The sequence below is a fragment of the Loa loa genome (genome assembly GCF_000183805.2).
Source record: "Loa loa unplaced genomic scaffold supercont3.376, whole genome shotgun sequence".
Taxonomy (NCBI): Eukaryota; Metazoa; Nematoda; class Chromadorea; order Rhabditida; family Onchocercidae; genus Loa; species Loa loa.
Window position 1 is genome coordinate 59,898 of NW_018108556.1, and position 2,732 is coordinate 62,629.

Genomic DNA, 2,732 nt, shown 5'->3' on the forward strand with positions numbered 1-2,732 from the left:
TATATTTATATTTATGTTTATATTTATATTTATATTTACATTTACATTTATATTTATATTTATATTTATATATTCGTACACACACAGGGAGACAGACGGACAGACACGTACACACAGCTAGCAGCATTTTTAATATTATCTGAGGATTGAAATGGAAACAGGATGGTGGATGTGAAATTGATTATATTCTCGCATTAATGCTTCGTTTTTTTTTCCTTCATCACATTCCAAGCATTACTTTGTAATATTTGAAATGAAATGAGGGAAATTTTGAATATTCCAATTATTTTTTAATTTCAACTTTTGTATTTCAGTAATAAGAAAATGAAAAAAAAGAGGGTAAGAAGAAAAATTAATGATAATTTAAGGAAAAATAGTGTAGGATAGACATACATTGAAGGGAAATGATAAAATTTGATTATGATAAGATTTTACACGATTTGATTAGTGATAAAAATACATAAATATTCATATTCAAACAAAAATAACTTCACTTTTTTTCTGCCAATAAACAAAAAAGAAATGCTAATAAACAAGTTAAAAACAAAAACAGAAAAAAAATGTTATAACTGATAATGACTTGATTAATTATAAAAATTTACGCATATTTTTAATATCCATTTATAAAATTACAATCTGGTAATTCTCGGGAGGGAAAAAAAACTTATAGATATAGGGCTATTAAATATAGCATATAAACTTTTAAATCGGAAATTAGAAGTAGCGGATAAAATATTGCATCCAGCTTGAAGAGAATGATAAAAACGACAAACAAGGAATGTATAAAATAAACTAATCCGTTGAAAATATATTTATTAATCAATTTTATTAAATAATGATTAAGCAAAAATTAATAAATGCACAAATGTTAGATAAAAATTTTTTGTTTAAATTTTAAAATCAATTTTTAAAATTTCTAAAAATGATAAAATAAAATGGACGATTTCAAATTTTGAATAATAAAAATCTTCAAATTATGAATAGCAAAAAAAAAAAAAATGGCATAATAGGGAGAGGGAGAGAGGGGAAAAAAAGAAAGGGGGAGAGAAAAAAAAGTAGAGAAAAGAACGAGAATAAAAGGGAGGGAAAGAGAAGGAGAGGAAGAGAGAAAGGGAAAGAGAAAGAGAGGGAGAGAAAGAGGAAAATGAAATGAAAAGTAAGCAGCTGTGTGCTCCTTTTTTAAATCAGAGGTGGATATTATTTTGCCGGAAATTCCAACCACTCTTGAGATGTAAATTTAATCCCTTCCAACTCAAATAGCGTTAAAATTTTGTTTTGCATAAGGACTGAATCCTATTGCTGGCATACACACATACACACACATACACACATACACATACACATCACACACACACACACACACACACATACACAGACATACTTTCGTCTCATTTAGCATAGCATTAAATAAGCAGAAAAGTCTTTGTAAGCATCTAATTTTATCCCCTTACTTGGCAGCTTTTCTTCCGTTAAATCTTCATTTATTTCACTCCAACAAGACGAGCCAAGAAGAGAGCCTAGTGAAAATGCTAGGCTTCTTTTACACGTCTCTCATTCAAATCAATTTATCATTACTGTAAAGAATCATTCCAAGAAAGCTTATTTGAGAGAAAACAATTGAAATTTGAGAAATTCTTGGGAAGCAAATTCAATCATACCATTATGATCATTTACTATATTTATTCATTAATATAGCTTAATGAACATAATTAAAACTGATTATTTAACAATTAGTCTGCAAATTTATGATTCTCAATGCCGGAAATTGGCAAATTATTTTCGATATAAATGAATTGTTTAATGAATTATCATTTTAATGATTAGCAATGTGTCTTAAATGTGTGAAGAATTGAACAGAAATAGGATAAATTGAATTCAGGAGAAAATTCAAGGATAAAATGATGATATTTTCCTGTATTGATTTTAACGGAAAATTTAAATTTCCGGTTGTATGAAGAAATATCCGGATCATTGATATCAATTGACACTGTTTAACATCAATTCAGTATTGCTAATGATTATATTTTACTTTGCAATATTTATATGATAATAAAAATAAAGGATGGATAGTGAAAAAAAGAAAAAAAGGAAAACTTGATCAAATGAAGGAGACATCCGTTTTTTTAAATGATTCTTCCGGAATGGATCTTTTGGATGGAGAAAACTGAGGTAAACCGGAGAGAGCAATAACAATACAATCGAATTTTTCCCTCCTTTTCTAAAAAAAAGAAAAAATTGTGAAAATTGCAAGAATTTTTTTTAATACTCAAACAGCATGAAATAAAAAAAAAAATTTGGATCAAATTTCGACTGATACAACAAACGGATGGATACTTTTGTAAAGTACAATGAACATAAAACAAATAAAATAATATTTAGAATGGGAAAATATCATCTTACGGTTTTCATTTGAACATTTCAGGCAAAAAAAAAATAACGATATCGTTTGACAGAGTATTTGAAATATCATTCTAACCAAGGAATAGATTAATCGAATCATTTAACGATAAAAATCTAAGCAAATAAGATGAGTGACCGTTAGTTATATAATCATTGGTCAGTGAATAAACCATATCAAATGATTGATCCGATAAGCTCAGAAATGGCAATTACTTTAAAAACTTTGATTCATGATGAATTTGGAAACTTGAACAATTTGAAATTTGAGCCAAGCAAATGATAAATGGGAAATTTAATTCAATTTTTTTTCTGTAATAACTACTGATAGATAA